The 26,511-nt window shown below is 40.8% G+C and overlaps 1 long non-coding RNA gene across 1 annotated transcript; it reads right to left on the bottom strand.

Moving 5' to 3' along the window:
* Positions 1 to 4,699: 4,699 nt before the first annotated feature.
* On the bottom strand, positions 4,700 to 25,633 carry LOC125918448 (uncharacterized). Its single transcript, XR_007456445.1, has 3 exons — positions 25,286 to 25,633; positions 18,013 to 18,123; positions 4,700 to 4,886 (listed from the first exon to the last, which is right to left on the bottom strand). It is a non-coding gene; the product is annotated as an uncharacterized LOC125918448 (long non-coding RNA).
* Positions 25,634 to 26,511: the final 878 nt, after the last annotated feature.

Here is a 26,511-nt window from a genome sequence, read left to right as displayed (position 1 = left end):
ATCAAAGACATAGGAGGAGAAACCCAGGGCCATCAAAGACATAGGAGAAGAAACCCAGGGCAGAACAACCAGTAGTTTCATAAAAGGTGAAAAGGGGAAGTTCCTGGATTGTAACAAGCACGAGTCTGGAGGAAATTATAAGTGTTGTATAATTTCCTGAAGATGGCCACCACTCCTGTAATACTGGGAAAGCTTCCCTGGAAGGGGAGAGCGCTATGAAATCAGGACAGGAGATGCTCTGGACAGTTAGGTGAACACCAGCATTCGCTAAGACAGATCACAGTGGTGCAGGTGCTGGAGGCCACATATTCCCGCCACCCAACCCAACAGGCACGGGAAAAACTCATTCAAGCACGGCTCCTAGCTACCAGATGATCACACCTGGCCAGTCACTAGAGCTGAAACACAGGACACTACGCGGCATAGTAAATAAACAGTAAATTAAAAAAAGTGTAATGAATTGATTACATCTAGTATTCACATAGATAATATGTCAATATTACCATATTAATACTACAGTGCTTCTCTCTGGGGACAAGTTACCCAGCAAAATACCAACCAGTCAACCAAACAGTATGTTAACCCTTCAATTCAGAAAGGAAATAAAAACCAAAACAAAACTGTGTACGGATCCACTGTATCTTTGCACTTCAACAGAAAGTAAGGAAAATAGAGCTGGGGATTCTATACTCTCCAAATTCTACAGAATTGTTCTGTAACACTAAGAAACTTCAACTAGATAGGCAGAATAACAACTCAATAGAGTCATAAAGTGAGAATAAGGGCGCCTGGGTAGCTCAGTTGTTTAACTGACAGACTTTGGTTTTGGCTCAGGTTATGATCTCATGATTTGTGAGTTCAAGCCCCACATTGTGCTCTGCGCTGACAGTGCTGAACCTGCTTGGGATTTTCTCTCTCCTCTCTCTCTTTCTGCCCCTTCCCCACTTACACACACACACACACACACACACACACACACACACACTCTCTCTCTCTCTCTCTCTCTCTCAATAAATACATAGACTTTAAAAAAAAGTGAGAACAAATTTACACAATACTGGAAAGTTTTCATCTCCTCCCTGTTGTCATCTCCTCAATTAGCACAGAGTTGAGTATATATTAGGGACCACTAGATATTCATCAAATTAATAAATGAATGACTATTAGCACAGGGCTGCAAATTGCATTAGTACCCAGAGACATCAGGTATATATATTTACATATTCAATATAATATTAAGTTTGGTGTTAGTGAAGACACTAACTTTTACTGAAGACAGTTTTCTGTTAAAGAAAAACATATGAAATATTTATTAAATAAGTTTATATTTAAACATGATTATTTGCATTTCACTGAACAGTAGACTTTTATTATATCCTGGTTCATGAGTTAAACACTGTGCCAGACCATGTTGTAAAGTTTTTCCGAGCTGATAAATTCTGCATGCACTGTGGCAGAGCTAAGAATGGCTTTTCAAGTCAAGAATACCAGTGAGGTAATTGGTGGAAATTTTCACATCAACGCAGAAGGTGAACAGGTGTCAAAGCTTTCAAAATTTGAAGAATTTGTTGAGAAAAGGATCAGCAAGTATATAATTACAGTCATCATGTCTTGTTTAGTTGATATAAATGGTTAGTTCTCTTGCTCTAAATAGCAAGATTTTATTTATTGAAATTTCCAGAAAATTTAGCCAAATATGTAAAGGGAAGTTTTTAAAAAGGAGTAAAAAAAATAAAAAGACAGACATAAAGACAGCAATGTGAATGTGCAACTCAAAACCTAGCTTCAGCTCTTAACCCTAGTGAAGCAGAGGGGACCCCAAGCGGCAGGTGGAACAGCACAAGAAACCCGGATGGCGGCTCCATGGCAGATCTTACTTTCCAGCCGTCATCACGACAAGATTTCCTTCCCCAGATGTTCTTACAATGTTTCTTCCGCCCTCCTCCCTTCGGGAGCTGGTACATACTGTTAGTCCCTGAAAGTGGCACAGGTTTAATGACACAGAGGGGTCAGTGCAAATTAGGAGTCCAGTTCATGAAAGTTCTGCCCAATTCCCCTGGGAAGCCCCTTCTTAGAACCCAGTGCCTTGCTGTGAGGGAGCCCAAACAGCCCACGAGGGCCCCGTGTGGAGACGGAATGAAGCCTCCAGCTCACATCCCCAGCTGAGCTCCGGCCAACAGTCAGAGTCGACTTGCTAAGTTAAGCATTCTGAAAGTGGTACCCAGGCCTCAGGCAAGGTGTCCCAGTTGATGGAGCACAGATGGGATGGTCCCTCAAGTCTGGCAAAACTGCAGCTTTCATGAGCAAATTTAAAAACTGTAATGTGAAGACATGCGAATCTTGCTGGTAGTTTCATGCAGTGATTGATAATCAGATCAAGCACCTAATTTTGCAAGTAAATATGTTTAATTTTCCTATGTGGCAATAAAAATATGCCCCTCATTAAACAAATATTTGCCCTAACTACTGAAATTTGTAAAATTAAAATTCTCCATTTCACAGAATGTTAAACAATGGGTCAATCTGTTAAAAAGGATGATGAAGCATAAAGCTTGATCATTCTGGATTTTATAGCATAGTATTTAATTCAAGATACATGACTTTAAAAGAAAACAGCTTTTCGGGTGCCTGGGTGGCTCAGACGGTTAAGCGTCCCGCTTCAGCTCAAGTCATGATCTCTCAGTCCGTGATTTCGAGCCCTGCATCAGGCTCTGTGCTGACAGCTCAGAGCCTGGAACTTGCTTCAGATTCTGTGTCTCCCTCTCTCTCTGCCCCTACCAGGCTCACACCTCTCTCTCTCTCTCTCTCTCTCTCTCTCTCTCTCAAAAAGCAAATAAACATTAAATTTTTTTGAAAAAAAAAAAAACCAAGAAGACAGTTTTTACTTATTAGTTGTAAGACCATGAAAGTTATGTAAACCCTTTATCTCAGACATCTCATGTACCAAGTGACCATAATAGTGGTAGCTACCCACCAGGATTTCAGTTAATATTCCCGTAGAGTTTAGCACAGTTCATGACAATCTGAACAATCTCTATAACCGCTAGTCACTATTATAATTTATTTTTATTCCCCCAAATCTAGAGCATGGCCTTGTCCCTACCGTGAAACTGCATAGGAATGACAGAGATGCTTAGTCTGCTATCTGGAAGAGACAGGAAGGGTGCTCAGAGGTGCTTTATAAAACCAATGCCCTCTGCTTCCCAAACACCAACAACACATCAAATACTGTTAAACAGTCATCATGCTGAGTCACCAATTTTAGTCACTGTGTCTCTATGCCCCTTCTCTTGTGACCTCATTGGTATGACAGCTACATAAATCAACTCAAAGCTAAATTAATACTGAAAATATTTTCCTCATAATTTCAATTAAGCTTTCAAAAAATAATGTTCACTCTCATTAATAGTCTTCTTGCTGGTATAGTCAACAAAATCACACCATGACATATAACCTTAGGTCATCTACAACTATTTGTCCCGACAAGTTCTACATTAGCCTTTTTGTCTTTGAAATTACTCCATTTAGCTGAAAATTTACATTATTTTCTTCATGAAATGCACATCACAACATTTCTTCCCCCCCCCCCCCCCAGCTTCTTTGCTTCACACAAGCCAACTGGGCCACTAGTTACTTATGCTGGAAGACACAGGAGTAAATCTCAACCATTTAAGATCTACTAGATCTCAAAGTAAGGCTCAGAGATGCAACATTGGATAATGATCCTTAGAAGCGCACAGAATGCAACATGATTTACACTCAGGAGAAGGAATTTCTTTTTTTATTCTTTCAAAATCTCAAAAACAGAGAGGATTCCCCAAACCACAGTTCTTATGTGTTTGAGAGGAAAAAAAAAACACCTCAAATACCTCCCAACAAAGTCTGACATCCTGAGACACATTCCAACACAGAAAAAGCTGAATGTTTAACAGAAGAACAGCAAAGACATTAGTCAAGAAAAGATACTAATCTCCTAAGAATTTGGCTCCTTTTAAGGAGAATTATTATTATTATTTTTTTATTTTTAAGGGAGAAATTGATATTTTAGTGTAAGTAGGATATATATTTGCCTTATAACTTTTATTCTTAGGTATAAATATTTATTACCCAGGCCCAAGGTGTGAATACCAAGCTGACAGCAACTTACAGCTCTATTAGAATAGTAAAAAAACAGATGTAGAATCAAGTGTAGAAGATAAGTATTCATGCCTTACCTTTCTGCTTCTTTAAAACACATCTTTAAGAATAGAAATGTGCATTCAGAATTCATTAGCTTCCACCTCCAAAGAACCAAGCACAATCTCCAATAAGATTTTACAACTCTTAAGAGGCTGAAAAGTACTCTATTGACCTGTATGTCTTCTGACTTAGGACTTATAAACTTAAGGAAATACTGAAATTATTTCTTCGAGTTTCCTAGAACATGTTGGCAACTGAACTCTATTATGATCTATAGGTGGAAAGAATAAAATAAAACAATCAGTGTCAAATGGGTGGTTGCTTTGCGACACACTTTTGACTTTGTAAGTGATGCCATAATGTGTGGTGACCAAACTCTGCCATACTCTCTGAAAATGGTTTTAGACATAAATACTTTCAACCCCCGCACCGTGCAGTTTGCTATTCTCCACTGACATGTTTGCAAAATATTTGAATGGGGTCTCACTGAGGTCAAAGAGGTGCAAGTGAAGGTGAAAGAATGGGAGTATATTTACCGGAGTTCTGAGCTCAGGTATGGCAGCTTGGTAGGTGAGCGGGCGACAGTCACGAGTGTTCGGCACAAGGACACAAGGAAGAAACATCGGACCCAAGTCATCTCCGTCCAGAATATCCACCGTGAGGGTGGTGGTGGTGGTTCGCCGCTCATTCAGATTTTGTGCCCGGTCCTGGGAGAGAGGAAAACAGAGAAGAAAAACAAAAAAACAAGATGGACTTCACGTTCCCATCAGCTTGACTAGACTGGACACAGAATTCTTCCTGATCGTAGGCACCTGGCCTCTCTTAGAGCATTTACTTTAGAAAACTTGCAGCTGCAATACTTTCTTAGCCCTTTGAGACGGCAATCTTCTCCCAGCTCAAACCTCTGCCAGTTTTACAACCCAGCACCCTCATTCAAGGACCTGGGAGCTGTCCCTTCGGAAAGTAATCACTGAAGAAGACAGAGCCCCCACATCCCTGTCTCCGTGGGAGGATAGGAGCCTACCCTCCACACGAGGCTTGCGCCACATTGTGAAAATATCTCCCATCCTTAAGAAATTAAGCCATTTCACTTCTCCTTTGGGAAGACCGATTAGCGAAAACCCTTGGCTATTGATTCCTCCACCACAAGCCCAGCCGGGTGCACGCACATGCACCCGGCTCGCTCACTCTCTCTCTCTTTTGATGATATTTCAAGCAATCTAGATACATTTTAGATGAATTTTGGTTACTTCCAAAAACAAACAACAACAAAAATGAAAACAAAAAACCCACATCCTGAACAAAAAAAAAAAAAAAAAAGAAAGAAAGAAGGAAAGAAAAAAAGAAACAAAGAAAGAGTAAAATGAAGGGAGAAAAAAGAGAAAAAAAACCCACCAGATGTGCTATACTCTTAATGGAGAAATGCTGTTTAATGATTCACATAAGCTTTTCTACTATAAATTATTTTGAGACCAGCATTGCTTGTCTTCTGGTAGGATGATGCTGTCATTGAAATAACCTAGTTTTCCAAGCTTCCAGGTTCTAACTGTCTTATTTTGTTTCTTTATTCTTTGGGATTCTAAAACCACAGCTTCTACGAAGCGTACCCTTGTAGCAATAATGGGAACTATCTATTCAATGTTCTCTTTTTTCCACTATGTTATGGAACAATGAGAACAGGGATTTTTGTTTTGTTTTGTTTTCCCCTATTTTACCAAGATACCACTGACATATAGCACTGCATGAGTTTAAGATGCACAACATTTGACTTGCATATGTGAAATGGTTTTACAATAGGTTTAGTTAGCATCTATGATCTCCTACATGTACAGAAAACAAAAAGAAAAAGAAAGAGAAATTCTTGTGAAGAGAATTCCTATCTCAGATCTTAACAATGCTCTATCCCTTCTTTCATCCGACTTGAGTTCAGAACGCATTCTGGTCTCTTCATTATGAAACAGCCTTGACTAAGATCTTGTCTACTCACTTAAACTGGCCCAGTGTTGTTGTCATTGTTGCTTTTCTTGCTGTGACAATACATCGTTATTAGCTATAATCCATATTTCTGAGATCTCCCGACTTTCTATCTAATGTCCGTTTTCTGGATCCCATCCAGGACTCCACTTATATTTTGCCATCATGTCCCCTCAGGCTCCTTTTGGTTATGAAAATTTCTCCAATTTCCCTTGTCTCTCATCTCCTTGACAATGTTGAGAACGAGTCAGGCACTTTGGAGCATATTCCTCAATGGGGACTTGATGTTTTTTTCAAGATCAGGCTGGGGTGGTACATTTTGGGGAGGAAGACCAGAGAGGTCCAGCATCATTTCATCACATTGTATCAAGAGTATATTATTATTAACACGACTCATGATTTAGGCTAACCTTGATCACCTGGTTGAGCTTCTGTTCATCATGGTTCCCCATTGTAAAGTTATTCTTTCTTGTTTCCTTTTTCATTTCTTTGGGAAGAAATCACTATGTGAAGCCCATGTTAAGGAGTGGAAGTGATTTCACTAGAAATTCATATTAATTATATTTATCTAAAGAGTGTTTATCAGGAGGACACAAGGAAGACACTGGACCTGTAATCTGCAAGTCACCAGTTAGTAAATCTAAGAAAGCAGAGGACAGGTTTTCCTTCTCAAAAAAGGGATGAATACAATCAAGATTAATCACTACAAGGTTATACTAATAATTATGATTGGTTGAATGTATAGGGGATAGAGATTTTTAAGAAGTCCTTCTTTAATTGTAAATTTTCCTTGTCTGTTTATTATATTCAGTATAGTTGAAAGTACAGTAGGAGCAGCAAATGCCATATGAGATAATTTTGGTGCTCCACAAATTAGCTTTAAAACTTAACACTTTAGGGGCGCCTGGGTGGCACAGTCGGTTAAGCGTCCGACTTCAGCCAGGTCACGATCTCGCGGTCTGTGAGTTCAAGCCCCACGTCGGGCTATGGGCTGATGGCTCGGAGCCTGGAGCCTGTTTCCGATTCTGTGTCTCCCTCTCTCTCTGCCCCTCCCCCGTTCATGCTCTGTCTCTCTCTGTCCCAAAAATAAATAAAAAAACAAACAAACAAAAAAAAAACTTAACACTTTAGGGCACCTGGGCGGCTCAGTCAGTTAAGCTTCTGACTTCAGCTCAGGTCATGATCTCATGGTTCGTGGGTTTGAGCCCGGCATCTGGAGCTTGCTTCGGATTCTGTGTCTCCCTCTCTCTCTGTCCCTCCCTCACTTGTTCTTTGTCTTTCTGTCTCTCTCAAAAATAAATATTAAAAAAAAATTAAATACTATACTGTAAATGTATGAGTTTTGAGTACATACGGAAAAAATTATTATTAAAGTACAGTTGCCACACAATGTCACATTAGTTTCAGGTGTACAACATAGTGATGCAAAGTACAATTTTATGCCATGCCCCCCACACCTGGAGCTATGATTGGTCAGCACACAACGTTATTTCAGAATCACTGTATTCCCTGTGCTGTGCCTTTCATCCCCATGAACTATCCATTCCATACCTAGAAGCCTGTATCTCCCTTTCCCCTTCACCCATTTTGCCCTCCCACAGCCATCTCCCCTCTGGCAATCACTATTTTGTTGAAAATATTAATTTGGCATAAATTCATATATTTCTTGCAAATTTTAAAAAACACAACTGGCTCATCAAATCTGACATTTTAAAAATTATGGTTGCTTAGGATAAAGTTTTTCAAAATGCCAAATCAATCAAAGCTGATAAAAAATATTAGATAACATTTCATGTGATATGGATGTGGAAAAATATCTGAATATCCCATAAGCAGTATTTCTGCACTTAAATGCCACACAACCTTACCCCTTATATGTCATCCCCAAGTCAATGGTAGATACAGTTGAGTGTTTATCAAACTCTTTCAATCTGTCAGCAACAAATCTAACTATTCTCTACCTCTTTGGGTCATTAAGACTCCTTAAAATGGAGTACAAGTGCATAAGAGTGGGTGTATGTATGATTACCAAAATATATAATTTAGGTTTTTTTTTTTTTTTTAATTTTTTTTTTCAATGTTTTTTATTTATTTTTGGGACAGAGAGAGACAGAGCATGAACGGGGGAGGGGCAGAGAGAGAGGGAGACACAGAATCGGAAACAGGCTCCAGGCTCTGAGCCATCAGCCCAGAGCCCGACGCGGGGCTCGAACTCACGGACCGCGAGATCGTGACCTGGCTGAAGTCGGACGCTTAACCGACTGCGCCACCCAGGCGCCCCTAATTTAGGTTTTTATGTCATATTTTACCAGCTAGACCCCAAGATCTGACCTTGACTGCCCATCTGCTTGCATTCACTGACCTTTATCTCACATTTTCCCTTGAGCTCCTCTCTCCAGCTTATCTCTTAACTCAGCATGGAAAGCATGGAAAGCATGGAAAGCAAAACCTTCCCTCAAGTGAGCAAGCGAGCGACTGTCCTGACAAGACCTCCAACCAGCCCAGATCATGTTGACCAGTTTGAGCTCAACCCCTTACTCACACCTGAGCCAATGGTCCACGGTGTGACCTCTAGAAAGACTGACAACTATCTCTACTCACTGCAATACTAAAGTCTCCACCCAAGGAGGAGCACAAGTCTCATTACATAACACACAGCATGTGTGTAGGCAGGTTTCCCTAGGACATACGCACGACCCTATATCTGCGTCTACAGATGATGACGAGGCTCCCCTATCTAAATATCCCTCCTAACCCTAAACAAAGGAACCCATTCCCTCCCCAGAGAGCCAGGGCTTTGGAAGTCATTCCCCATGATCTCCTTGTTTGCTGCAAATAAAGTTTTCTTTGTGTGGCAACTCATCAGGTACAGTTTCTGATGCACCAAGGAGCAGCTCACGTTGGTTTGGTTATAATATTGGGAAAAGATACTGTTTACAAAGTGTTGATTTATAAAATATGAACTTTTTACTGGGAGGAAAAATAGTAAAGAAGCTACTGTCAGGGAAGAAAAAAAAATTCCCTCCACCCTTGTAGCTTCTTGGCTGAGACCCCACACAAGAGAAAACAGATTAGCAGGAAAACAAACAAACAAAATGCTTTAATGATATGTACCCACACATACAACCAGGAAAACTGGGCAACTCCCCAAAATGGCCCAAACTGTCACCTTAAACCCAGGCTTCAGCAAAGGACAAAAGAAGACGTTGGGGATGGAGAGTGGGGAGAACTGGGTTTCAGGCAAGGCACAGTAAAACAAGCCTTTCCCTCTGACAGAAGCTTCTCCGGATTTAGCCATTCTCCTCTTCCTGGAGGGGGAGGGACACCCTTGCAGGTGGAGAGTCCCGTGTAGGCATAAACTGCCTACTTAGTTTTCAGAGCTTCCCTGTTGTCTGCTGTTTTGAAACCATAATCCTTATGCCAGTGAGGCATATTCTGTGGTGACAAATTCTGCTCCTCTCCATGTCTACACACAGAGGTAGCACTGACAGATACCCACAGTCCCTCTACACATGCGGATATTCTGCAGGATTTGTCATTAAAATATATTATATAATGTGAGGGGTATGAATATGAAAGTAGGTCTCCAGCTCACTGTGCACTTGTGAGCCCATGGAAGGCTTTAATCTGTGATGTTCTTCTCCCAGTTTAGAACCAAATTTGACCTTAAAAATTCATCTAAAACACAGCCCCTGGAAATTGAGATAAAAACCAAAATGAAAAGAAACTTTCGCTCTTTCTAGTAAAATGCTACTGCTGAAGATTATTCTAGATAAAAGAAATAACATTCTAAATTGGGAGTGGCATAAATAAAACATAATTATTTGCATAAATATTTTATGTGATTTTCTGAAGTCTGTATTTCCATTCATTCCTATGTGAGAATCCAAAACATATTAAAAACTAATCACCCCCTCCCCGCCCTGCCAAATTCCTTCCTTCTTTACTCCCATTTTCATTCCTCATTTCTCTTATTTCCTTTACAAAAGTAAGGTATTTTACATTTTTAAACATTTTTTAAAAAGATACTTCATTAGCTTAAAAACTATGACTGTAACTGTCAAGCAAGAATATATCTTTAAAAAAATTTTTTTTTAATGTTTACTTATGTTTTTGAGAGAAAGAGAGCAATGAGTGGGAGAAGGGAAGAGAGAGAGAGAGAGGGAGATACAGAATTGGAAGCAGGCTCCAGGCTCTGCGCTGTCAGCACAGAGCCCGACGCGGGGCTTGAACTCACAAGCGGTGAGATCATGACCTGAAGCTGAAGTCGGACGCCGAACCAAAGGGGCCACCCAGGCATCCCAAGAATATATCTATTTTAATTATTCTATAATATATATATATAAGATATAAGATATATATATCTTATATAAATATAATATAGATATAAGATATATATAAGATAGATATATATAAGGTATATATGATATATATAAGATATATATAAGATACGTATATAATATATATAATATATATAAATATATATAATATATATTATATAATATATAATATATAAATATATAATACATAATATAAATTATATATAAGATATATATAATATATAATATATAAGATGTAAGATATAAGATATAAATAAAATATATCTATTTTATTTATTCAAGTATGACTGTTTAATTTGTATTTTCTCAATGTGCATTATTATTTCACATATCACTTACACACTTGCTAACATTAAACATTAACGTCCATGAAACATTTAATTAGCTGCCATACAAATAGGTCACTACTTAACAACTGTGAGTTCAGCTTACAAGGAAGTGCAGGTGATATGAAGAATAATCCAGTGTAAAAGCCAAAATCCAGTAATTTAAAAGCCTATGTATATTCAACACAGAATCAAGAAGGTCATAAGGAATATTCAGCAGTGTGTGGAATCTGACCTAGCTGGAATATTCTGTCTGGGCTGAACAGGAAAGCAGCACTGACTTGGTCCCTGAATCCTCAGCATGTACATTCAAATTCTCAATCCACTGGTCCCATATGACGGCAACACAAGCTACAAACCTTGAGAACCACATTGTAACACGATGGCTGCTGTAGCCAAGACACCCACTGTCTTTGAATGAAGTGTTTACTAAATAAGTAGAAATTTTCATCAACATATTGCTAGGAAGAACTAATTTATTTCTTCAAAAAAGAGATATGTGTTTAGAACTTCAGAGATACTGACTTTTATAAATAGCTCAGAGATAACGGATTCATCATCACAGTCCACACTTTTTACAAAGCACAGTTTTATAAAATTGCAAATATTTAAACTGACGGTGTTAAGGAAATAAAACACCTGCGTCTGATGAGAAGTAAGGCCCCACCCCTTTATCCTAATCAAAAGGCTTTCTTTCTAGAAAATAGTTTCATTGTCCACTGTTCTTTGATCAGCGGAGATGAATGCTAATTTGTGATTCACTCAGTACCTGCTCTCTATTTACAAGTGTATCCAGTTAAATATTGTCAGGGAGGAGCTAGGGATGATTTGGACTGCAGCAAATACTAAGAAATTCTGTGAATCTCAGTTCTAAAATGAGGATGGAACAGGGGCGCCTGGGTGGCTCAGTTGGTTTCTCCAGTGGGGTAGTCCTCATTAAAAACAGCCTTCGCTGGGGCACCTGGGGGGCTCAGTTGGCCAAGTGTCCAACTCGTGAGTACGGCTCACATCATGATCTCACAACTCATGAGACAGAGCCCTGCATCGGGTTCTGTGCTGATAGCACCGAGCCTACTTGGGATTCCCTCTCTCTTCTCTCTCTGCCCCTCCCCTGTTCATGTTCGTTCATTCATTCATTCATTCTCTCTCTCTCAAAATAAATAAACATAAAAAAAAAACAGCTTTTAGGGGCACCTGGGTGGCTCAGTCTGTTAAGCATCTGACTGCTCCTGAGGTCATACATGATCTCACAACTCATGAGACAGAGCCTTGCATCGGGTTCTGTGCTGACAGCTCAGAGCCTGCAGCCTGCTCCAGATTCTGTGTCTCCCACTCTCTCTGCCCCTCCCCTGTTTGTGTGAGCTCTCTCTCTCTCTCTCTCTCTCTCTCTCAAAAATAAACATTATTTTTTTTTCAAAAAACTAAAAAAAAGAAATGAGTACGGAACAGACATGCTGATGTTTTGGTTTGTTTTTGAGCCGCTGCCATAGAAGACTTGGCATAGACTTCCAACATTTACATACTCAGTATTCAAGTGCTTTGTAGCTAAAACACACACACACATGCGCGCGTGCGCACACACACACACACACACACACACACAAACTGGCTAGCAGCAAGCACCTCCCAGACTCACTCATAGATACATATATTACAGACTCTTTCATTACTTTATCAGCTATTTGCAGTAGGGAAAGAAAAAAAATGCAACATAATTAGGTTTGCCCTGAATCTTCTGACCCTGACTCTTCACCTAGGACCATGGGGGTGTTTGCCCTGCTCTGCTCACCAATGACAGATGGACGATCCCTGACTGGAAACACGAAACTTATCCTAGAGTAACTTGATTCCATTACATTGTTTTATTCAAAATGGAAAAAAAAAAAATAAAGAAGCAACAAGATTGTGTGGGTCTAAACCATTTTAGAAGTGATTTTTTTTTTCCTGGAAAGTTTTTTTTTTTTTTTTTTTTTTTTGGATTGAGACATTTAATGATTTTCCTTAATTTTTATGCACACTGGTAGACAGAATAGCATGACACTTTGCATCTCCACATGCTTACACACCCTGACCACTGGGCACTGTATAAATCTGTGTCAGCCATCAGGTGCCATCACCATCTCCCTCTTTCACGCCTATTCCCCAGAGTACGCCCAAGAATGGGCGGAGCTCAGAACAACTGGTGTAAAATTCAGCACTTACTCCATAAGCAGTAGGAAGGACAGGTGAGGGAAGGTCAGAGTGGGAGCTACTGCTGAAAAGTTGTTTACAGAAATTGACATCCAGAAGTATATGAAGTGATTGTTTTACATACAAGCCCATATAATTACAATGCTTACACACTGATCTGAATACTCATACATTGGGAGAAAAGACAGAGCAAGAAAGAAGTGGCATTCTTCCGAATTAGAATATCTTGTTATGAAAGACAACTAAGCGTTCCTTCTCTAGATTTTTGATATTTCAGAAAATATGAAATTCTTCCTGTTATTGGTAAGATGATTTAGAATTACTCTATGATTTTATTTTATTTTAATTTTTATTTAATTTTATTTATTTTAGAGAGAGAGAGAGAGAGAGTGGGAAGTGCAGAAGGAGAGAGACAGAATCCCAAGCAGGCTCCACATTCAGCACAGAGCCCAATGTGGGGCTCCATCGCACAACCCTGGGATCATGACCTAAGCCAAAATCAGAGTCAAATGCTTAACCAACTGAGCCACCCTGGCATCCCTACCCTGGCTATGATTCTAAATTAAATGTAAACTTTTTTTTCTGACAACTAATTAAGGGCTCCGGAGTATGGAAGAGTCCTCAGTATTTCCTTCAGGATAACAGTAATACAAAGGAGAGCTTGCTTTGGAACAATATCCATGTATAAGGAGATAAGTTTGATTTGTTTGTGATTTAGGGTAACATAACAAAATTGGAGTTTGTGGTACAGACTATATTGGAAACTTCAACAGTAAGAAAATCTAGGGATCTTTGTACAATCTCTGAACTTTCTTTTCTAGATTTCTTTTCCTTCTGTTTTCTAGAATTAATCATTCTCTCATTGCCCATTCATACTTAAACCATGGTTAATAATGTTGCAAATATTCCTCATGTAAACAAGTGGCAAGTTTTCTTAATTTTGTTAACCAAAACTCTTCCAGCTTATTTGAGAATCCCAACATGTGGTGCACTTGGGTGGCTCAGTCGGTTGAGCATCTGACTTCGGCTCAGGTCATGATCTCGCAGTTTGTGGGTTCGAGCCCCACATTGGGCTCTGTGCTGACAGCTCAGAGCCTGGAGCCTGTTTCAGATTCTGTGTCTCCCTCTCTCTGCCCCTACGCCACTCACGCTCTGTCTCTCTCTCTAAAAAACAAATTTAAAAAATTAAAAAAAAGAATTCTAATATGTCCACAGGGATAAAAAGAAACTTCCTAATTACATGAAATTAGAATAGTTTCCTTTGTACATCAATCAAATCTTTGTACCATAAGCAAAGCCAGGTCAAAGCACTCGTCCATCCACTTACATACCACCTACTTTAAAATCAAAACTGTTCATATTTCAACTGTCTTTAGGACTCCAAGAGAAAAACGTAGGTTTTGAATGTACGTGATCTACATTGTACGACAGTTTACGTAGCATTGACAAAATAAAAAAACACCAAAGGATATAAAAATGTAACTAGAAACATGTAACAGTCTGTGGACTCCATGATCCTATATAAATATAAAAGTGTAAATTATATAGATGAAAGGGTTCCAGAGTGGACCCTCCCAGAATGTGCCACTTTGACATGTGAGTTATTGTGAACACAAAGCCCCTGAGACCCTGTGTCTCAGGAGATACTTTTGTCCCTCTCTTAGCCACACAGAAAAAATCTCATTTGGGGTATTTCACAGAATATGAATTATTGGAGATAAATTTTACCTGAGTGAGTCCTCTGTATGTAGAACAGCCAATTAGCAAACATCTGCTTTTCTTATCACCCTATGAACTGCACTGTTTTCTTGTAAAATCCTAGACCCCTGCCCCCTTCTCCTTAGTTCAGAAGGACATATATTTCTGATTGTGCCTGTGTTTGGAATGTCTATGTGGATTCCCATACATATGTCTATTAATGTTGATTTCCTCCTGTTAATCTGTCTCATGTCAATTTGATACTTGGTCTGGCCAGAAGGACCTTGATTCTTGCTCCCTGACACAGACGTGGGTATTCACAAAGCAGTAAACATTGAACAACCATCTCTCTGGGACGAGAAGTCCTGATTCGTAGCACTGGTCACTGTCCATACTCACAGTGGCCACCATGGCCACAAAGGTGAGGTCACTGAACTCGGAGTAGGGAAGGGAGCTCACCATCGGTCCTCAAGCAAGTAGGAGTCAGCTTTTCAGCTCCTACAATACACTTTTTTTAGTAAATTATTTTATCTAAAAAGCAGAGGCAATGTGCCATTCTTTATCTTGTAGGAAAGTGATGTGCTGTAATATTTTGGAAAACAATATGGCAGTGTTTACCAAGATTAAAAGTATATTCCTAAACACACATATGCATATATAATTTTCCCATAGTGATTCCATTTTTAAATTATCTATTTTGGGGGGGGTGCCTGGGTGGCTCAGTCGGTTAAGCAACTGATTCTTGACTTCAGCTCAGGTTACGATCTCATGGTTCCTGAGGTTGAGCCCCATGTCAGGCTCTGTGCTGACAATGCGGAGACCACTTGAGATTCTCTCTCCCTCTCTCGTTACCCCTCTCCCATTGGCTCTCTCAAAATAAATAAACATTTAAAAATAAGTAAATAAATAAAACTATTAAAAGGATATAGCTCTGACAGCTTTTAAAAACACCAAGAAGCTTATAATCTCCTATATTTAATATTCCCATTTTATAGTGTAGGATTTAAATTTATAATAAAAATTGCTACAGATAAATTAACCTTTTCTTTCACTTATTTCCAGTTCCAATCTTCCCTCTTGCTGATTCACGCATATCCTCGTATTTCATAAGTTTATCCCTGAAATGCTAACCACTTACCACTCTCTCTCTCTCTCTCAGTTGTGGGCAGTCTAGCAAATTGCATACAAATTGTTCCAGGAGCCTTCAAAAATATTTTAAATTAAACATTGATTCAAATGTTTTTGCTTGAACTTCCTTAAAAAAATAGCTCACTTTACTTGAACTTCTTTTTAAAAAATAGCTCATTTTAAATAGCATAAGAAAAACTGATACATTCCACAGCAATCTTATTTTTCCTTAAATTTTATTAGAGATTCAGAGTCAAACAAGAGAAGCTGTGTTTTTTTCTTCTCATTTTCACTGTGTAGAAAAACTATTTAAAAAAAAAGATTTCAGGGTTTTGAGGAGCTCTGAGAGGACCCCCCCACCAGTAGACATTAGTTTCTCCTATATCTGCTGTTTGCACTCTAATCTCTGCCCGTGGACACCAAGATACCGACTTGAGAATTTTGAACGAAAATTTAGAAATCTGGCTTCAAAAATTAGATCTCTATCTATATATATCTACTATCTATCTACTATATAAAATAGGCAAATTAAACTCATATATATAAATAAATATACTTTTATATAAGCAAATATATTTATATATAATAAATATATAAAATAACATTAATGTAAATATATATTGTATATTTAATTATTTTATACACAGACAAACTTTCCCCTCCTTTCTGGCAAAATATCTCTAGCTAAAAAATGGCCATTTAGTGACACCTTATCACATATAAACTTGTTCATAACAGCTGATGGAGGATGCTTTCTTTTTTCCACTCTGAGTGGTCTTCATGCTCTGTTATAGGAGTAGAATGACATTGCTTAGGAATCCTTTAAGGCACAGGCTGGCTTCAGAGTCTAATAACCTATTTGTAACATGATCTTGTCACTTGCTGTGGACTTTTTCAATATTGGAAGCTATCTGTAGCCAGCCCTGTCAGAATTTTGCTGAAATACTAGCTCTATTCTTCTTGTTAACAAATTCCTCTCCTCCTCCTCCTCCTCCTCTCCTCCTCCCCCTTTCTCCTCTTCCTTTTCCTCTATCTCCTCCCCCCCTTTCTCCTCCTCCTCCTCCTCCTCCTCCTCCTCCCCCTCCCCCTCCCCCTCCCCCTCCCGGTCCCCCTCTGCCTCCTCTCCACCCACTTCCCCACGTTATCAGTGTGTCCAGCACCAGGAGATGCACAGAACTTGGTGTAATCTAGAGTTGGCTACCTCACCCCTTTTGCTACATAAGACTTCCTCAGCCTCCTTTCTCTAGGCTGACTCTGTGATCCCAGGCTGCAGAGGGAAGTTAGAAGGGAGAGGGCTCTGGGCAGGAGTTTCCTCACAGTTGAAGGATGATCAGCAAACAAGAAGAGTCCTGGTTTCACCCCCTTTCCACCTGCTGGCAGTCAGACCTGAAATGCAGCCGTGGTGCTTAAGGCTGTGGTAGTCACTAGCAGCTGACGAACAGGACACTGGGAAAACGGCCAAGTGTCAGGAAAGGGGCCCAGTGTGAGGGCAGAAGAAACCCGGTCCTTGGTGATATACCTGAGGTGTCAAACCAGCACCTGATCCACACACAGCTGGGGCTTTATTAAGATAACAATAAAAGTCCACGTTCTATAAGCAACTGGTTTTCAGCTTGTCCCTTCCTGCTGTACATACATCCTGGTTACAGTCCCAGGAGCTGACATCTAGTGAGCAGGTGTTCAAGAAATGACAGCCAAGGGGGAAAAGAATACCAACTGGACGCTTCTTCTCTTTCTTTGGCATACTTGGCGATCCCCCAGGGAGTAAAACATTCAGGTATTCCACTTCCATCCTGTGAGATGTTTGCACAGAGGGTCTGAGGTAGAGCCCGGGAACCTACATGTTTAGTACGCACCGAGGGGATTCTCCTGCAGGTCACACTCTGTGTCACATTCTGTGTCACAATTTGAGAAACACTTCAGGGTGAACTAAAGCCAAATTACTGAAGGGTGGGAATGTGACTCAGAGTGAAGGGAACAGTGGGTAGAAACACTCCTCCTGTTCCATTCCGCCCCATTCTCCATCTAGAAGAACAGAACATATCAATTATGCTGTGGGCAGCCTACCCCGTTGAGGCCATAAATTCCAGCGGGCACTCCGCGAGCACTGACACATTTTGGGAGAGTTCTTTATTCCTAAGCTCCCAGGAGGGAAGCGAGGGGGAATGAATACTCACATTAGCTTGGATGATGACAAAGTACCGAGTCTTGTCTTCATAGTTGAGCCTCTTCCTTAACACCACATTCCCGGTCAACATGAGGGGGATTTCAAAGGTGTCATTGGATGTCTGCCAACAGGGAGAGAGACAGAATCAACTCATTTGAATAGAAGATGAATTAGAGAATGCAGTATTGCTGCTGAGTCTCCCAGAAAGTTACAGATAGTAGGTTTATCACCTGAAAATTGAATGTTGCCTGTAAGCTTCCGATTTAATACTGCTATCATGTCTAAAAACTTTCCATGTTGATGAATGGGTTTTACCAGAGTCATTTGATAACAACCCGGAAACTCGTCACCTGTGAGTTTTTAATGTATTTTTAGGGTTACCCTGGGACACTTCTCAACCAAAGTGCAAGTATCTAAACATCTTCTCTATTACCACCATTTGTTTTATCACCCAAGAGCCCCAAGCATCGCAATTTGTGATCTCTACATAATATCCCTTTTCAACGTTGTTGTCAGGGAAGAAATGGAGGAGGAGGATGGTGACCTGTATGTGGTTCTGTTAGCTCGCGCATCATTAACCAAAACACGTCATTCTTCCAACCAAAAGAAAGCGCATTCCTGGCACATCTCCAAGGAGAGGAAGAACAAGAACATTTTGGAAACGAGCACAAATGCTTTTGCTTTGAATTTGGTTAATCAGCTGAGCAGCTATTAATCCCTAAATTTGTTCCTTATTTGTTATATTGTGTTGTATTTTTTTATTTTTTTTATTTGAGAGAGAGGGAGAGAAAGTGGGGAAAGGGGAAGAGGAAGAGAGAGAGACAGAGACCCAAGCACACTCCGTGCTAGTGCGGAGCCTGATGTGGGGCTCGACCCCACGAACCGTGAGATTATGACCTGAGCCAAAATCAAGAGTTGGACACTCGACCTACTGAGCCACCTAGGTGCCCCAATTCCTTATTTATTTTAGATAAAATTCAATGACAATGATGGCACAAGAGAAGAAAAATGAAAAGAAACAAGAGAGAAGAAAGCTCAATGTTAACTACTCTGATTTTGCTCATGGGTTAAAAGAGTTTGCAATGTTGGTAATTACGATTTTATGATTTTGGCTAGTAAAAATGCCTGATTCTTCTTTATTTCACATGTAGTATAAATGTTCATTCACATCATAAAGAAAATATAGGTAGGTTAAGAAAGATGTAGGGGCGCCTGAGTGGCTGAGTCATTTAGGCGACCCACTTCAGCTGAGGTCATGATCTCATGGTTCACAAGTTCAAGCCCCATGCTGGGCTCTGTGCTGCCAGCTCAGGGCCTGAAGCCTGCTTCAGAATCTGTGTCTTCCTCTTTCTCTGCCCCGCCCACACTCACACTCTGTCTCTGTCTCAAAAATAAAATAAAAACATTGAAAAAAGAAAGATGTTAACAAGGCAGGTGACCATCTTCAATTTACCCTGCATTATAGCCAAAATAGAACCTTTATCTCCTCTATTTTGTGTAGATTTGTGAAAAACAAACAAACAAACAAACAAACAAAAAGAGACTTTCCAAAGCAGATGTTTATAGGACATTCAAAGATGATGACGTAACAGTAGGTGTGGCAGACAGATCCCTATGGGAGCCCTCTCTCTCCCCACTTCCTGATGGGCATCCGCACCTTTGTGTAAACCCTCCACCTTGAGTGTGGACAGGATCTGTGACCTGCTTGTAATCATCAGGGTACAGCTTAGGTGATGAGCTGTCACTCTTATGGCCGCATTATGACATATAAGACTCCATGTTGCCAAGAGACATGGTCTAGACACTCTCCTTGCAGAAGTCACGGGGTAAACAGCCAAAGAACTAAGTGTGGTCTCTCAGAGCTGGGAGAAGCTTCTAGCCAACAGCAAGCAAGACGCCAAGGGCCTGTGTCTTACAACCACAGAGAAACAATTTCTGACGGCAGCCTGAGTTCACTTGGAAAGAGGTCCTTCCTTAGTTGAACCTCCACCGGAGAACCAACATGCTCAACACCTAGACTGCAACCTTGTGAGAGCCTAAGCAGAGAGCCCAGCTAAGCTGAGCCTAGACTCCTAAGGCACAGAAACTGTGCAAACATCAGTGTGTGTTGTTTTAAGACACTAAGTTTGTGATGGTTTGTGACACAGTAGTAGATAACTAACACACTATGCTAATCCCCAAGACTCACCTAAGGGATCACTGGTGACATATAGTAATGGCAACTGACATCTGCTATGATTGCTGAGTCTTCAACGTAATAATTTCAAGTGATATTATGTTTGTTATTTCTCTAATATTTAGGAACACACAGACATGAGGATATACTCAAACATGTTCTTGTGTTAGAATCATCCTCTTTTTTAAAATACAGAGACAAATGGACAACACATGTCCCCTTGGTTTTCAACAATTCCTCCAATTCTCCCTTTCTTAAAGAGAAAACAGCTCGACACAGATTTGGAATTCCAGTGTTTCTGGTTATAAACTGGTGCCAGCGGTAGGGGCGCCTGGGTGGCTCAGTCGGTTGAGCATCCGACTTTGGCTCAGGTCATGATCTCACAGCTCGTGAGTTCGAGCCCCGCATTGGGCTCTGTGCTGACAGCTCGGAGCCTGGAGCCTGCTTCAGATTCCATGTCTCCTTTTCTCTCTGTCCCTAACCCACTCGCATTATGTCTCTATCTCTCTAAAAAATAAACAAACATTAAAAACATTAAAAAAAAAAAAGAAAAAACTGGTGCCAGCGGCAAAGGAGCTGATAACTCGTCACTAAAGATCCACAACCATCAAGGAAATGGAGGCACATTCTTCCATTGTTATTAAAACTTTGAAATGATTATATCATTGTTGCCTGATATTCGGGAAGGCCAGAATGGTTCAGAAGCAAAAACAAGTATGTGCCCTTGTCTTCTAAATGCATACTGAAGAAAGGAATTTATTGGGCATTAATTGTTCTGTTTCTATATGGTTGATTATCTCCTACTTGACTCAGTCTTTCCACAGACAACACCTATAAACTCTGGGAAAAACACAAAAGGCAAAGGATACCAGATACCCCTCAAGAGATAACCAAAGCAGACACACTCTGGGAGATGCCACACACTTGAAAGAAGAGATAACATGGGTGAGTTTGCTGCTTTATGGTAGTTAGTAGCTTGAGGGCCAGTTACAACTCTCACAGAAAGTCTATCTGGCCTGAAGAATCAGGGAATAGATTTTGGAACAATCAAAGCTGATGGAAGGGGAGGGGAGGGGCGATCAGAAAGGAGAAAGCCAGGAAGGGAGAGGACAAAATCCCACTTAGAAAGGGTGTTCAGGTCTGTAGGTGAACTCCATACCACACCTGCATGAGGAAGACTATAATAGATGGACTAAGGAAAAATGTATACTAAATTGAGATTTGAGCTACCCCCAAGAGTTTTTTAACTTAAGTCCAACCATGTTCTCTGGTAGATTAAAAACACACAAAAAAATCTTTTCAGAGGAATATGATAGAATTAAAAGTCTCTTCAGAACATCACATTCACAATGTCCAGGAGAGGGCTCAAAACAACTTGACCAATGATGAACCGGGAAATGTGATCCCTTTTCAAAAGAGGGAGAAAGTCAGGAAAGGCCAATGTCAGGACAAGTAGACACAGATTTTAAAGCAGCTATTTTAACCATGTCTGTGCTCAGAGATATAAAAAAATGCTCACCACGAGGGAAAACAAGAAAAATCTTAGCAAAGAAATGTAAACTCTAAAATTATTGGGGCGCCTTGGGTGGCTCAGTTGGTTAAGCATCCAGCTCTTCATTTCAGCTCAGGTCATGATCTCATGGTTCATGGGTTCAAGCCCCACATCGGGCCCTGTGCTGACAGCACGGAGCCTGCTTGGGATTCTGTCTCCCTCCCTCTCTGTCCCTCCCCTGCTTGCTCTCTATCTCTCTCTCTCTCAAAAAAACAAACAAAACAAAACAAAACAAACAAATAAACATTAAAAAAAATAAAAATAAAAAAATAAAAATAAAAATGTAGAAAATTTAGGCCTGAGGATTATACTAGCTGGAAATGAAGAAAAAAGAAATAGACCACTTGACACATTGGACAGATTCATTTGGAAACCAGAACCCCTGCTGTCATATTTCTATTTCTTCAGAGAGAAGGGAAATCTAGATTTGAATGTGAAATTTCATGGTTTTTAGATATTGGCTGAAAAAGTATTTAAATTAAAATGTGGCCAAACAAAATGTTTGTGAATTGAATGAAACTCCAGGTCATTAATTTGTGATTTCTGCCAGTGATTAACATAGCGTCAGTTGGAAGACAGACAAATGAAAACCCTGAGAGTTTTAATTAGAACAAACCAGTCTACACTTTTACCATTACCATTCCCTGTGGGACTAACATGAAAGAAATCATGACTGTGGCTACAAAAGCCAGAGGTGCCATGTTTTCAGGTTAAACATATTTGTAATACAAATATATTTGTTGTTCTGAAATGGAGAAATCAGTATTGGAATATTACGGTGTGAAGTTTAAAGGTGGGTTATCTCTGTAAGGATATGGCTGGGTCAATGCTTTCTCCCCCCGATAACATTAAGGTAAGTGCTCGTGTGGTGTCTGATTCTTTTGTCTCACTGAATTAGGCCCATGGCCAGAGGATGTCTTTATTTATTCCACAGTAGTGCTAGCTGGCTCAAGTATATTCTTCTCATTCTGTAATTTGGACACTGCATGTGGCTGATGGGCTTACCCAAACTACAGGTAGTAAAAGGTACATATTATGTTTGACGGTGAGCTCACAAATCTCTGAAAGGGGGGAAGACTGCAGAAGGAATTACTGCATGGGTAACAAGGAGTTTCGGCCTCACGAAACTTCTAAAAGACGGCTCCTAAGTAATGGATTTTTTGTCTCACATTATTTCTAAACCTTGGATAGTTTTTTTTTTTTTTTAACGTTTATTTATTTTTGAAAAAGAGAGAGACAGAGTGTGAGTGGGGGAAGGGCAGAGAGAGAGGGAGACATGGAATCTGAAGCAGCCTCCAGGCTCTGAGCTGCCAGCACAGAGCCCAACGTGGGGCTTGAACCCACGAACCGTGAGATCATGGCCTGAGCTGAACTTGGACGCTTAACCACCTGAGCCACCCAGACGCCCCAGGGTAGGTTTGTTTTTAATGCAGTGTGATAATCCTTTCCCTAAAATCCATGGCCTGGCTGTTCCATTTTTACAGCTTGAAGAATACAAGTTAGGAAACAGCCTTCGTAAAATGTAAGCTAGAAACACGACACGCACATACGATTAATTCTTTCAAAAACCTAAATAGTAAGAAAGACAAACAGTTCCAACATGGGGCGTGAAGTCAGCTGCCTGTCCCTACTGTTAAGGGAAAGCGTTTCTCTTGTCCTTTTTTCCTCAGTTCCTTCTTTGATCTTTTCCACTCGATTTTTTGAGCAGACCTTCCTACTTACTGTCCTTCCCTTTCGCATTCTCATTACTTCCCCACTTCTCTGTCTCATTGCCTCTGCCTTCAAACACGTGGAGACATACATGTCAGGGGGTGAGACGAACACACAAAAACCATCCAGTCCCTTCTTAGACCCTGCTATGCCCAGGGGATTTTCTGTTCTCCATTTTTGTTCCCCAAATGTTTTCAAAAGTTTAGCATGAGGACTAAACCATTTTATCAGGATGCAGTGGAGACAGGGTGGAGCCCATGCTGACCTCAACCCGGTCCTGACTCCAGGGCTTAGAGGCACCAAGCAGAACTGGCCAGCCACACACCTTCGAGCCCAGCTCCCTCTTACCCACCAACTGAGCTTCCAGAAGGATACAGCTGGAGGGGGCTATGCTGAGAGAAACAAGTCAGAGAAAGACAGATATCATGATTTCACTCAGGTGGAATTTAAGAAACACAGCAGATGAACACTGGGGAAAGGAAGGAAAAATAACACACAGCCTGGGAGGCAAACGAATAACAGACCCTTAAATACAGAGAACAAACTGAGGTTGATGCGGGGAGGGGGCTGTTGGGTGGGGAGGATGGGCATTAAGGAAGGAACTTGTTGGGATGAGCACTGGGTGTCGTAAGTTAACTAACTTGAGAAAAAAAAAAGGAAAGAAAAGAAAATGAGACTGTGCTTTCACGACTCAGAGTTCTGAGGGTAGATTTGGCAGGTAAGTCCTGTTGGCCATTCTTGGTCTCTACAAGCTCAATGTTTTTGTTTGTTTTCATGTTTGTTTAAAGCTTATATGCCAAAACCATAATTTAAAAGTAAAGACAGAACATTAACTTCAACACCTTTCATTTTCCCAATATTAAACATAAAGGAGAAGTATTCACTGAGAAAATTCACTTCAGAAGTGCTGTGGGGCAGCCACGGTGCCCTGACAACCCGTCTGGGCTGAGAGGAGGAGGAAGACAGAGGGTGGTCATGCCAGCCCAGGCTCAGGTCGCCACAGAACAACTCTGCCTTTATCAGCGTGCTCTCTCACGTACCATATTGGGGGAAACACTCTCACAATCCCATGGGAGACATGGTGCAGAAATCCCACGGTCTAATAAAAACATAAATAATTAATCTTTAAAAAGACAAACTTGGGGCACCTGGGTGGCTCAGTCGGTTAAGCGTCCGACTTCAGCTTAGGTGATGATCTCGCGGTTTGTGAGTTCCAGCCCCACATCGGGCACTGTGCTGACAGCTCAGAGCCTGGAACCTGCTTCAGACTCTCTCTCTTCCTCTTTCTCTCTGCTCCTCCCCCACTCACACTCTGCACCTCCCTCTCTAAAAAATAAATAAGCATAAAAAAGCCAGTGTGTCTGGCTCACATTCTGTCCTTCTCTCTCTCTCTCTCTCTCTCTCTCTCTCTCTCTCTCTCTCTCCCAAAAATAAGTATTAAAAAAAACAGCTTTGTCCCTTGTCTTCCTGAGGCTTCACTGGTGGAGAAGGGGCAGTGATGTCACTTTGTAAGAGCCACAAAGCACACGCATCACACTGGTGACGTCATCCCTGGTGGTTTATTTACGATGCTTAGGAGTCCGCACACAAAATGGAAATGAGGTGACAATGGAATGTTACACCTATAAATATTTCTAAATTGTTATTTCCCAAGCCCACCAAAACCTTCTTAAAAGTTTTAGAAGTATACCACAAATAGTTACAAGACTGTAATTCTGGGATGGCTGGTAACAGCGGGAGGACACTAAGGTGGCTGGAGGAGGTAAGGGTTGTGATGATACGGTAAGTACCAGCTGCAGTAAACACCCTTCAGAGAGTCCACACTGCAGGTGGGGGCTCACATACCGGGTCCTCCGGATTGTACTGGATGACGTATTCTATCTGCCCGTTTGGTCCATCATCTATGTCTGTAGCTCCATTGTCTCCTGAAAACCCTGTAAATATTGTGGTGCCAACCGGAGTGAGCTGAAAGTAAAACGAGAAAGACACGGTCACTTCTCATTTATCCAGGGCACAGCAGAAGTGTCCCAGCACCCACCCAGCCTCTTGTCACACAAAGGAATACAGGAGGCAGCTGTCCACCGCCAGAGACCTGAAGCGTTTCAAGACAACACTTGCAAACCTTACATGGGAGTTCTCGCAAAGGCTGCAATTTCCATCATCACGGTCCCTGCTTTGGGTGGAAAATAAAAGGCCCTCATTCAGCGGGAGCACTTGTGGACCAATCTATCACCATTAACATCTTAGGCCCTGTGGAGAAAATGTATCTGCCGTTCCTCCTTAAATAAAAAACCTCGATGCATTAAGTTATAGACAAGCTGGAATTTAAATTTTACGAAAGAGTTAGCGACTTTACGTTAAAATCAAAAACCCGTTCAGAGACACCAATGAAACAACACGCCTGTGGAAATCTGAGGACAAGAGGCTGGGGACAGTGGTGCCTGGCCCATCAGAGGAGGGAGGGGGCTGACGGCTTCTTCTGTCCTTGCAGGGTGTTGGCAACACGGCCGTGTATTTTCATGTTGGATGAAACCCAGGGATTCGCTGTTATTTTCCATGACCTGTGGGGTAGGTACCTCAGTACAGGGAGTGCATTCCTATGTCCAGACCTTCCAGTCCTCAGGTTTTCGCTGGAATCCTACTTACATTTCAACTTAATTAGGTATCACCCACTCCTAGGCTGCACCCAACAGAGCATTCTCTGATGGGCATCTGAGTTAGGAGACCTTCTTGTTGTGCTTTCATTTATTACTTTATGTCCTTCATCACCGCACTGAAATAATGTGTAAATGAATTTTGTCAATAAACAGACCTCTTTGCCTCTACAGAGCAGAGGCTTTTACTTTTTTGTATTTTTATTTTTAGATATGTCTTGGTAGTTGTTCAATGGGATTCTTTCATGGAGAAATTGTATCAGAGATTGAGAAAAAAAAAGGGAGTTAACTCATTTATTTCTGTTTTCAGTGGGTACGGATCCAAATCTGTATGGGGATCCACAGGTCACGGAAATGAGAGAAGCCTGATGGCCTTGGGGGTGAACGGAGAGGCACATACATTCTGTGAACTGGTAG

Source organism: Panthera uncia, unplaced genomic scaffold, assembly GCF_023721935.1.
Source record: "Panthera uncia isolate 11264 unplaced genomic scaffold, Puncia_PCG_1.0 HiC_scaffold_797, whole genome shotgun sequence".
NCBI lineage: Eukaryota > Metazoa > Chordata > Mammalia > Carnivora > Felidae > Panthera > Panthera uncia.
The sequence above is the reverse complement of the archived record's forward strand: the minus strand, read 5'-3'. Positions and strand labels throughout refer to the sequence as shown.